Consider the following 12,390-nt stretch of genomic DNA (forward strand, 5'->3'; position numbering starts at 1 on the left):
GCATCCGAAGGATCCAACGTCTATCATTCACCTCTCCCAACCCAACCCAAACCCTAGCAGCAACCCAATCCCCCTCTCCCCAAGCACACACCCACCGCCGCCTGTCTCTCCCCCACTCCCCGATCTAGATCGACGAGGACGTCTCGCTCCTCCGCCGCCCCTCCTCCCCCATCCACGGCCATCCCCCTTCCACCACCCCTCCTGTCCCAGTCACCCCATTTGTTCTCCCCCAACAGATCGAGCGAGTCACCTAGCAGTCGATCCCCACCGGTGATAGATGCACCGCAGCCTAGCAGCTAAGGCGTCGTGGCCGGATGGCTCGCCGGCGTACGCTCTGCTTCGTCGTTCCCCACCCTAGCAGTCGATCTTGGCTGCCCCTGCTTCACCGGCCTCCTCCATCTCTTCCGGCCAGATCCAATAGCCCCGCCCACCTTCTGCCCACGGAGGATGACGAGGGCGAGGAGGCGGAGGTCGGCAAGGGGGGAGGCGGCGACGGGATGCGCCCGGTGGCCATTCGGTGGCCCCGCATCACCTGCGCCCTCAAGAAAAAGCGCAAGGACATGGTGAGTCGCTCTGGTTGGTGCCGCCGCTCCGTACCTTGGCGTCGCCTCTACCCCACCCGCGCTCCACCCGTACGCCGCGCCCCTCCGCCTCTCACCAGCGTCGCTGCCCCCGCTTCCCCTCGCCGGGACATCACGTTCCCTGCTGCCGCGACTCCGCCCCGCCCCCTGCTGTCGCCGGCCGTTGGGCTCCATCGCAGGACCAAGTCGCATGATTTTGTGGCTGAACTATTCAGAGTATGCACACCCTACAATGTTCACCCTAGGATGTAGCAGTGGCAACAGTGAGGCCAAACTGTTACTGTAGGACAACAACTTTGCATCAGCTAATCCTTGTCTGAATCTTCCAGAGTATGCACAACCTGTATGTATTTATTGTTCGTGATGTGTTGTGTGATTTTGGCAGGCAAGGTTCTTACTGATGAATCTGTCCGGGGAGGTGAAACTGTGGAGGCTGTAGGGGAAGAAAGAGGATATATATATATATATATATACTTGCTTCTGCTGCTTATATTTAGACATGTATGTATGTTTACGTGCTTCATTCAGATGTTTGATGCTTGATGCATGTATCATGTTTGTTCATTGCTAAATATGTAAATGATGGCTGGCCTGATGCTTGAAGCACCAATGTTTGCTTCAGTGGTAGCACATTCAGAAGTTTTAATTAATTTTGTAAATGTTAGAGAATTTGGACGACGATAACAAACTGTAATCATGAATACTTGCATAGAAACTTGAACAACCATCTTGTTTAATTTGGTGATGTTCCTCCATGCTAAGAGCTAATCTGTTGCACTATTATTCAGTTTTCATCGACAGTTATAATTTTGCTGAAATCATATTACCTTGATAAGTAAAACCCAATTGCATGATTTTATAGTTGATCTGATTTGCTTTTAAACTGTACCTGTGTACTAAACCCATGTTTCAGTCGGCCTTGTATTTATATTTTCGTCTTCTTTGTCGTTCTGCTAGTTTCACTACACTTAGCTCTAACAACCCAGTTCAGTATTTCAATTACGGAGTGGCCTGTCCTATGCTGTGTCCTGCCACTCAAACGTATTTTGGGAGCATGATCAATCATTTTATCATGATTGAAAGAATAGCCCATAATTTTCTTCCACTTTTAAGCTAAAAAATGTTTGTGTAGTAAACATTATATGCAAGATTGTTACTGCCATGCATGCACATTATACATTTTTTATCTGGTTAATGTTAATCAATACCGATCTAGGTGACTGGTCAATCAGCATTTGCTGAAATCGTGCACCGTGCTGGTGTTAGTCACAATGATCAGCTTCAATAGCATGACCAGTACCTGAACATGATGCATATTTATTAACAAAAATGGTAATGCATTTTGCTAGTCTATTGCGAATGCTAATAGACCATGATAACTTGTATATTGGACATGTCCCCTCTCTCTGTTTGACTCGCTCAATCTCTCTATCTTTCTGCAGGCGCCGCCGGATTCGAGGGTGGAGCCCGAGCCTCCACTGGAGCATGGATCAGACGTGCAGGAGGTGGAGCTCCGCATGGATCATGACGTGGTCCTCGTGGGGGCCTGGATCATCAAGTTCGCAGGCGGTGTCGGGGGCGGTGCAATGCCAGCTGCTGGACATAGTTCACCCTGGGTTGGTGCTTATGCATAAGGTTAGGAGGCGTTCTCGCCTGATTGATCTGTTCTAGAGCGTTGCGCTTAGGCGGCTTGGCTTAGATGGCTGCGATGTTATGCTCATTTTGGGGTGTTTTGCAGGTGAATTTCGATGCCAAGATGGAGTACGACATGATCCAGAACTACAGGATTCTCCTGGATGTGTTCAACAAGTTGCAGATAGGCAAGGTACGGGTGGTGATTCTCCTAGCTTAGGTCTCTGCCCGTGGATTTATCCGTGATTGTGCCTTGCATTTTGTCATCTGGGAAAGCAAATGTGATATGTCTGTATAGTAGTTCGGTTTATGTATGCGGTGTGTGGGGATTCAATCTAGAACAGTTGTGTGTGATTGATGTCAGCATGTGGTATAGCCACAAGGTGATTTGATAACTGACTAAATTTGCTATGGAGTATTGAAGTTATGCTCATTGCTATGTACAGTACTAAACTTGTACAATTCTTGTCTTGTTTCCACACAACATTAAGATTAGAGTCGTGCTTTTTGAATGTTGAGCCGATTTTTATGGCCTGTGTGCTAGCAAACTGAGCTAAGGGTGCTTCATCTTTGTCCTTCAGCTTCTATTCTTATGACAATTAAATAGAGGATCTATTTTGCTCCCTGCTCTGATTGGTTTCAATCGATATTTATCTCATCCAGCACTCTGAGTATCAATGTGTTGTTTTAATCCTGATGATGACGTGGTAGTATGAAGTGGACACCATATTCCTGTTTAAATGCACCAGGAATAATTTGTTTCATCATGTCCTGGTTTATCCATGCGAGCTTCATTGCTTCCGGAACTCTTGGTCCTTCATATCTAAAGTTTTACATGTACTATAGAAGCTCTACTTTATGCTAATACCTGCTTGTGTAACATTTTGCATGGTATACTTATAAATGGACAAGTACATGTGGCGTCCATCATCAACAATGATGCGGACTGATGTTCAACTGCAGAACCATCGATCATATCAACACAAAGTCAGGTATGTTCTTGTCTTGTTGAACAGATAAGGGCATGATGCTTGATGGCCTTATGCTTGATGCATGTATCATTTGACACACACATTAGTAAATCTGAATTAATTTTGACATAGTTGCTTATTGATTGAATATGAGTATTGTTCCATATACTCAAATGGAACTTTGATCTGTTGTAACTTTGAATGATCGTTTTTAAACCTTGTCGTGTATGTGAAACATTCAATGCTTATTTCTTGCTAAGTTTGTCATATGTGCCAATTCAATTCCCTGTTTTGATGAATATGCCTATTCCAGATAAGTAGAATGAGCTTGTTAAAATAATAATAAGTAGAATGATAAAATACTGGTGTGTCTTTAGTTTTTATATTAAAAGTATCCGTGTAATATTTCTTCTATCAGTGACATACTTTTTGTTCTCTTTTGAATGTCCAGATGTTTTGCAAAAGGAAGAAGCAGTACTTGAAGAAGCAGATTACAATGTTTTCTCGTTGTGAAGCACTAGATAGGCTTGTTCTATTTATTCTTCCTGTTCTAGAGTATTCCCGCACCTGAATGCTTGACTACAACATGTTGTAGGTTGCTTGAATCTGTACATATGTGATGGAAATTTGTAGAATGTGTATTCTGAGATATTTCCGTAATATTCAGCTAATTCATGGTAACTTGATTCATATTGTTATTCAAACTGGTTTCAAAATTTTCTTTAAATGGTCTGGAGTTGGACCTTAAAGAGGCTAAGGATCAATTATATTGGACAAATATTTTGGGTAAAAAAGTAAAACGAAAATAAATGAATGTGGAAAGGCCAAGGCCCAGGAAAGAAAAACTTGGAAAACATTGGGCTGGACTCATTTGAAAAAAAAAGATAAAAGGCTAAAATGTGGGCTTGGCCCAAGTAGTCAACCAAATTAATAGGAAAAAAATACATTAAAAAGGCCGAATTGTTGGGCTAGGCCCATGTAGAAAATAGAATTGGACCGGGCTGAATCTTGTGCCACGTCAGATTGCCACGCTGGATGCCTACGTGGCCTGGGGAGGTTGCTAGTGACCAAAACGCCACAGTAGACGTATTTTGGTCATAAACGTCTATGACCATTCCAGAAGAAAGGTCGCTATAGTCAGTTTACGACGGCCAGCTTTTGACCTTATGTTTTTGGTCACAAAAAGGTCACAAATGGAAATTTGTGACCATTCAGTGACCAATAGTGGTGGTCACAAGTTGACATATTTCTTGTAGTGTACAAAGCACCTCTTCCCATTGCAAGATAAATAGATCAAGTTGGCCAAACAAAACCCAAATATCGGAGAATAAATACGAGGCTATAAGAGATCATGCATATAAGAGATCAAAGAAACTCAAATAACTTTCATGGATATAAGAAGATATAACTGATCATAAACTCGAAGTTCATCAGATCCCAACAAACACACCACAAAAGAGTTACATCATATGGATCTCCAAGAGACCATTGTATTGAGAATTCAGCGAGAGAGAGAAAGCCATCTAGCTACTAACTATGGACCCGAAGGTCTACAAAGAACTACTCACGCATCATCGGAGAGGCACCAATGGAGGTGGTGAACCCCATCCGAGATGGTGTCTAGATTGGATCTGGTGGTTCTGGACTCTGCGGCGGCTGGATGAATATTTCGTCGACTCCCCTAGGGTTTCTAGAATATTGGGGTATTTGTATAGCAAAGAGGCGGTCCGGGGGGCACCCGAGGTGGGCACAACCCACCAGGGCGCGCCTGGGCCTCTTGGCGCGCCCTGGTGGGTTGTGCCTCCCTCTGGGCACCCCCCAGGCACAATCAGGGCCCATTGTGTTCCTTCTGTCCCACAAAAATTCTTTGTGGAGTTTCGTGGCATTTGGACTCCGTCTGATATTGATTTTCTGTGATGTAAAAAACATGGAAAAAACAGCAACTAGCACTTGGCACTATGTCAATAGGTTAGTACCAAAAAATGATATAAAATGACTATAAAATGATTATAAAACATCCAAGATTGATAATATAATAGCATGGAACAATCAAAAATTATAGATACGTTGGAGAAGTATCAATATCGCGTAACTATTTGATTTTCTATCAATTGCCCAACAGTGATCTGTTTACCCACCGTGTGTTATTTCTCGATAGAAACTACTAGTGAAATCTATGGCCCTCGGGTCTATTTTCCATCATATTTGCTTTCCGATCTACTATTTGCTTTTGAGATCCATTTTTATTTGCTTTTACTTTCAGATCTTTTTTATCAAAAACCCAAAAATACCTTGTTGTGTTTTATTCTCTTTCGCATCTTTTCAATCTAATCTACCATATTATTTTACCCGGGAGGGATTGACAACCCCTCTACGCGTCGGGTTGCAAGTATTTGTTCTTTGTGTGCAGGTATTGTTTACATAGTGTTGCGTGGTCCTCCTACTAGTTTGATAACCTTGGTCTCATCACCGAGGGACCGTCGATGTGCTGCATCATCCCTTCCTCTTTGGGGAAAATACTGACGCAACTCAAGCACACATCAAAGGAGTTTCTGGCACCGTTGCCGAGGAGGCATCATCAACATCTATTAGGTTCCTAATCACAAATCTCATCTCCTTGCAATTTACATTATTTGCCATTTGCCTCTCGTTTTCCTCTCCCCCACTTCTATCATTTGTCGTTTTATTTGTCTTCTTCGTTTGCTTTTTTATTTGCCTTCTTTCTGTTTTCCTTTTTCTCACCAGATCTGTTGCCTGCTTGTGTTCCTATTTGCGTTGTCGCTTTGCCTCGAGAAAATACCAAAAATATGTGTGCATGTGTTGCCATGTGTCTTCTATTTGCTTGCATATTCGCCTGCTAAAAAAAGTTATTGATATGGATACTCATCCACTTGCTAATCTTTTTAAAAGATCCAATTATGATGAACCAATTGCTAGTGATTTGAGTGCACTAGATTATCTTTATGAAGTTTTGCTTGAAGTTCGTGAATCTAAAAATTGTGATGAAGTGTTGAAAGAAGAAACTTATAAAGTGATTCACGATAGCTCCTTGAGTGAAAAGCATGATTGCAATGATGTTATTACAAATTCTATTAATGTCAATTATGTTAATAATATGCAAAACCCAAGCTTGGGGATGCTAATTTTGCTATGACCACTACTTATTGTAATGATCATGATTGGGGTGATTTCTCTTATGATCTTGAAAATTTATTTAAGTCTCATGATGAATATGTTTGCGGTACTACTGAAAGTGGGTTTGGAAGAGTGTCAAATTTAGATCCCACATATTTGGAGAATGTTCAATATTATGAATTTTTTGATAAAAGTAGGCTTGGAGAGGTCATGACTTTATTTGATGATAATCTCACTATTTTGGATGGGTGTCAACTTTGTATGCATGTGGATCATGAAGAGAGTATGTTTTGTGATAGCTATATTGTTGAATTTGAGCATGATCCTACATATAGTTATTATGAGAGAGGAAAATATGGTTGTAGAAATTTTCATGTTACTAGATTACCTCTCTTCATGTTGAGATTGTCAATGTTTTATTCTTCTTCTTTGCATACGTTAAGTTTTGCTTGCCTTGATAATTTGTTTGCTTTTATAATTCCTATGCATAGGAATTATGTTAGGCTTAAATTTGTTTGTCACATGTTTTATGATGCTGTCTTTGTGTTTCAAATATTATCTTTCACGTGAGCATCATTGAAATCTCAAAGCCTAGCTTAATTGCTATAAACGATAGCGCTTGTTGGGAGGCAACCCAATATTTATCCTTTTATTTTTGGTTTTCTTTCTGTTCTTGAATAAATACATCATTAACCTTCTGTTATGATGTTGTTTTTTGTGTTTTTATTTGTGTTTGTGCCAAGTAAGACCTTTGGGATGATGTGGGAGAAATGTTGTTTTGATCCAATAAAAACAGAAACTTTTGCGTCCAGTAGTAAAATCACTAAAAATGCTGGAACATGATTTTTAATTGATTCTTTTTGGAATGGATTGGTATACAAATGTTTCACGGTGTCCTAATTTTTCAGAATTTTTGGAGGTCAGAAAGTTTCGAAGTAGTACAGATTACTACACACTGTTCTGTTTTTGATAGATTATGTTTTCATTGTGTTATGTGCATGTTTTGATGAATCTATGGTTTTTATTGAAGGGTTTGAGCCATGGAAAAGTTGGAATACAGTAGATATAATACAATAATAAAATTTGAATGGGTTTTCAATAGTACTTAAAGTAGTGATTTGTTGTATTACTCTAACGGATCTCATGAAGGTTTTGTTGAGTTTTGTGTGATTTAAGTTTTCAAATTTTGGGTGAGATCACGATGGATGAAGGAATAAGGAGTAACAAAAGCCTAATCTTGGAGATGCCCCATGGCACCCCAAGATAATATTCAAGAAGTATCAAGCAACTATGCTTGGGGATGCCCCGAGTGGTATCCCCTATTTCTTTTAACGACCATCGGTATTTTACTTGGAGCTATATTTTTATTCGTCACATATCATGAGTTTTGCTTGGAGCTTCTTGTATGATATGAGTCTTTGCTTCTTTTGCTTTTTAGTTTGTGTCATCTATCCTTGCTTGACACACCTATTTAAGATAGCCAAAATCATGCTATGATCTATTAGAATTGCTCTTTATGCTTCACTTAATTTTTTTTAGAGCTATGGAATTGCTCTAGTGCTTCACTTATATCTTTTTGAGCACGGTGGTGCTGTTTATTTTTAAGAAATATGCTCTCATGCTTCACTTAGATTATTTTGAGAGTTATTAGAATTTTGGAGAAATCCTCTCTTGCTTCACTTATATAATTTTGAGAGTGAAAAATTTAAAGAAACTTGTGCTCTTGTTCTTCACTTATATTTGTTTGAGAGCTTGTTAATTGCAGTTACAATATGCTTTAAAAGAAAATAGTCCCAAAGTGATAGATATCTAGGGAAGATATAATAAAAACTTTCATGAAGATCATTGGACATTAAAATTGATTCTCTTCAATAGTTTTAAGATATGAAGATAGTGATATATGAGTTATGTTGGTGAGTAATTATGCTTTAGTAAGAATTTGGTGTTAAGGTTTGTGATTCCCTATGCATGCACATTAAGTGAATAATTATGCAATGAAATTACATCTTACTTGTGTTGTATTGTTCGGTGTTGGTTATGTTTAATGTTCATTTATGATGGTTTTCGTTCCTTGGTTGGTCGCTTCTCAATCTTTTTGCTAGCCTCCATTTTGTACTAAGTAGAGATACTACTTGTGCATCCAAACTCTTTCAACCCGGTTTTGCCATATGAGTCCACCATACCTACCTATATGCGGTATTTCCATGCCGTCCCAAGTAAATTTGTATGTGCCAACTCTAATTTGCAAAATAATATTTCTATTTTGTGTGCCCGTACCGCTCATGAGGCAGCGAGGGGAGGCCGATATTTTCCATGCTAAATAGGTTATTCTCAAGATGAGTGTTTATTCACTTGTCATTGCATGAGAGTACGGCGGTAATAGGGATGCCTAGTCCTGAAATGATGAAGAAAATTACTTTATGTTATCAAATAATAAATTCCTTGGAAAGTGTTGGTATGGACGGTACCCGTGGATTCGGCTAGCCGTGGAATGTGAAAGAATGGTGGAAAAAGGAATAAACTTTATTTTCTATTTGGGAACCGCCTATGATTTATTTAGCATGGAAGATATTGGAAGCTCGCAGTCGTTTTCGTTGACAGGAAAAGCATGCCACCCAAAATATTTTTTCTCTCAATTTAAGCTTTGAGCTCTGGCACCTCTACAAATCAATGTTTCCCTCTGCGAAGGGCCTATCTATTCACTATATGCAATTTTTTTGAGTCCCCATCTTCTCCTATAAAGCACCAACTAGGGAACACTATTATCATACTTGAGCATTGGGTGTAGCCAATATTTGGATGTGTTGCATGAATGGATCTATGATTGAGCATAATGGGCTAGGGATAACTAGTGTTGATATTCTGAAAGACATTGTTGCTTGTTAGCATGACTTGAGTATTAAAGTTTTATGTCAATACTGGACTATTGTTTTGAATCATCTAGAAGTCCATATGTCCATGCTACAAAGAAGAGAATATGATGAATATGTTAGGCAGCATTCCACGTCAAAAATTCTGTTTTTATCATTTACCTACTTGAGGACGAGCAGGAATTAAGCTTGGGGATGCTGATACGTCTCTAAGGTATCTATAAATTTTTATTGTTCCATAATGTTATATTATCATTCTTGGATGTTTTAGAATCATTTTATAGCAACTTTATATCATTTTTTGGGATTAACCTATTGACATAGTGCCCAGTGCCAGTTGCTGCTTTTTGCTTGTTTTTTACTTCGCAGAAAATCAATATCAAACGGAGTCCAAATGCAGCGAAACTTTTTGTAGAGTTTTTCTGGGCCAAAAGACACCTGACGGGCCAAAGAAGCACCTAGGGGGTGCTCTGAGGGGAGCATAACCCACTAGGGTGCGCCCAGGAGCCCAGGCACGCCCTGGTGGGTTGTGCCCACCTCGTTGGCCTCCCGCACCACCTCTTCGCTATATAAATACCCAAATATTCCAAAAAAACCTAGGGGAGTCGACGAAATATTGGTCCATCCGCCGCAAGTTCCAAAACCACGAGATCCAATCTAGACACCATCACAGAGGGGTTCATCATCCTCATTGGCGCCTCTCCGATGATGCGTGAGTAGTCCACCATAGACCTACGGGTCCGTAGTCAGTAGCTAGATGGCTTCCTCTCTCTCTTGATTCCCAATACAATGGTCTCATGGAGATCTATTTGATGTAATCTTTTTGCTGTGTGTTTGTTGGGATCTGATGAACTTTGAGTTTATGATCAGATTTATATCCATGAAAGTTATTTGAGTTTTCTTGATCTCTTATATGCATGATTGCTTATATCCTCGTATTTCTTCTTCGAATCTTTGGTTTAGTTAGGTCGACTAGATCGATTTTTCTTGCCATGGGAAGACGTGCTTTGTGATGGGTTCGATTTTGCGGTGTTCTTTCCCAGTTACAGAAGGGGCAGCAAGGCACACATGTATCGTTGCCATTAAGGATAAGAAGATGGGGGCTATTCCTACATGAATAGATCTCGTCTATATCATGTCACCGTTCTTATTGCATTACTCCATTTCTCCATGAACTTAATACACTAGATGCATGCTGGATAGCGGTCGATGTGTGGAGTAATAGTAGTAGATGCAGGGAGGAGTCGGTCTACTAATCTTGGACATGATGCCTATATAATGATCATGGTCTTGATATCGTCATAACTATTCGATTTTCTATCAATTGCCCAACAGTGTTTTGTTTACCCACCGTGTGCTATTTCTCGAGAGAAGCCACTAGTGAAATCTACGGCCCTGGTCTATTTTCCATCGTATTTGCTTTTCCGATCTACTATTTGCCTTTGAGATCTATTTTTTTTTTGCTTTTACTTTCAGGTCTATATTATCAAAAACCCAAAAATACCTTACTGCGTTTTATTCGCTTTCGCATCTTTTCAATCTAATTTATCATATTATTTTACCCGAAAGGGATTGACAACCCCTCTACGCGTCGAGTTGCAAGTATTTGTTCTTTGTGTGCAGGTACTATTTACATAGTGTTGCATGGTCCTCCTACTGGTTTGATAACCTTAGTCTCATCACTAAGGGAAACTTACCATCGCTGTGCTACATCATCCCTTCCTCTTTGGGAAAAATACCGACGCATCTCAAGCACACCTCACACCAACGAAATCCCTTGAACCGTGCGCATATATATTGTACGTCTCATTGCGAGCGAGCAAATTTACTACGCGGCGTGGTGCCCCTTCGTATTGTTACTGGGCTATAGAAATGTATGGGTGAATCCATTTTGCCCCACGCCACCTTTCCTGCTCCATTGCCCAAAATACTCCCGAGCTCTAATGCCCAGAGTCGTGGAAAACATCTTGCTTTTGCTCCTTTCGACCCATTCCCCTCCTGCATCCTGAAGAGATGGCCGGCAAGGGGAAAGGCACTAGGAGCTCAGGCAACCAAGGAGAAGGCTCCTAGCAAGAGAAGGCTTTGGATGCCCCCCGTCATCACCATGTGCAACATTACAGAGCTCCAAGGGAGATGCTATCTTCCGCCGCAGGGCGTAGTTAAGTGCTGCTCACCCTTGGTCAGGATGAGATCAGCTCGGCCTGGAGGATTCCAATTCCTCTGGAGGGAGAGCCCCAATCCGACCTAAAATGACCACAAAACAATGAGCTCTTATGATTTTTCTATTGGACATTTATTGTTTTTCAAAACGGAAGCAAAAGTTTTGCCTCATGGATTAATTAATAGGTTAGTCCAGAAAAATAACATAAATGATATAAAAGTATTATAAAGTGACTATATAATAGCATTAAACAATCAAGAAAATATATGTACGCTTGAGACGTATCAGCCCACCTGGCAAAGCTCTTGGTGCAAGTCGGACACGAGGTCAGGCAATGTGTTAGATGTTACGACCGGGTCAGAATAACTAACTTGGGTTTGGATGTTCCGGCTGCCATACGAGGCAGATGAACTCGGGCTGGATCTTGAGATTTGAAGGGCGAAAGTAAAAAAATCGTAGTGGGGAGGGGGATTTCGTGAGGGAAAAGCTAAATCCACTTGCAAACACCAAAACACGGATCCAAATCAACAAAATTCTCACAAGAACACAGAAATAGCATGGATTTGGGTGAGTCCATTTTTGGTGAAGATTTTCGAAATTGGAAAGAGCAAAGCAAAATTAGACTAGAGGGGGTGGATGGGGAGGGCTCCAAAGTGTGAGAAACCTTGCTCATGATACCAAGATGATGTAGGGCCAAGCCTTAGGGTTCTCAATCTTTCACACTTGGAGGTGGAGAAGGATGAACTCAAGAACAAGATGAAGAACACTCAAGACAAGATCCAATTACACACCCATTAGATTAGAAAACTCATGACATCCACAAGAACAGAAGAAAAACGAGGGGAAGTAGTAGCAAGGATAGTCTTACAAAATCCTAAGGAGATGAGGGCTTGATGATCTTGAGAGATCCTTCTCCCATGGGTGGTCTTGTTGATCATATGATGGGGATCCTTCTCCCTTAGAAGGCTTGGTAATCTTGAGAGATTCTTCTCCCTTAGGAGGACTTGACCCTCTAGGCGAACGTACAATAAGCCAAGCTC

The sequence above is a fragment of the Triticum urartu genome, chromosome 5A, assembly GCF_056163025.1.
Source record: "Triticum urartu cultivar PI428250 chromosome 5A, HENAU_Tu73, whole genome shotgun sequence".
Lineage (NCBI taxonomy): Eukaryota > Viridiplantae > Streptophyta > Magnoliopsida > Poales > Poaceae > Triticum > Triticum urartu.